Consider the following 921-nt stretch of genomic DNA (forward strand, 5'->3'; position numbering starts at 1 on the left):
CCAGAAAATATTGAGATATTATTTTTTGCCAATATCGCACACCCCTAGTTCTGACACAAAATGATTTGCAGCGGTTACTTTGTTACGTTCAGTGTATACAGCCTCAAGCTGTTGGTTTATTTCTGGGTTGTTGTTGTTTTTTTTGGCTAGTAGAAGTTATGAATGGCTGGTAACTTAAAAATTTAGTAGCCAAATTGGCTGGTGAGTGAAAAAGTTAATTTCAATCCCTGATCTCAATGATACTAAAATAACATTGAATTGCATAAACGCAGCAACCGTAAGCGATTAAACAGACCTGACTGTCAAGAACAGATTCATTTAACCCCGAAATCAATTTATATTTTGCATAAGGAATATTTCATCACAAAATCAAAAGGGAAAATTTTGCATCAAGAAAAATTCACACTAAAATCACAAGGCAGCACATTTAAACCTTGTGCATTTTAGAATAAAAATCTAAAATCTTCACATTTGACAATACTGTACACTGCTCTTTTTACATTTATGAGAAAATATAATTGTATTATGTTGCATCTGACCTCTGACAGTGTTTGAAAGGCTTCAGAGACATTTTAAAATGTGCATGTACACATCTCGTTGTGCGCTTAAAATAATCACAATCAGACCAACAGGGATATAAAACATTCCTAAATTATATTTATTTGACAATCTTATTAGTGAAGTAGATTTCAGACAGTCACACATATTAGATCATCACTGAAGCTCGTCTGCTGACATTATAATTGCACTTTTAAACGTCGAGCCCATAGTTTGCCGTTACACACACACACACACACTCTCTCTCACACACACACACACACACACTCTCTCACAGTCTCTCACACACACACACACACACACTCACTCACTCAGTCTCTCTCACACACACACACACACACACACACTCACTCTCTCACACAC

This window comes from Sinocyclocheilus rhinocerous, unplaced genomic scaffold (assembly GCF_001515625.1).
Source record: "Sinocyclocheilus rhinocerous isolate Xijiao unplaced genomic scaffold, SAMN03320098_v1.1 scaffold56, whole genome shotgun sequence".
NCBI lineage: Eukaryota > Metazoa > Chordata > Actinopteri > Cypriniformes > Cyprinidae > Sinocyclocheilus > Sinocyclocheilus rhinocerous.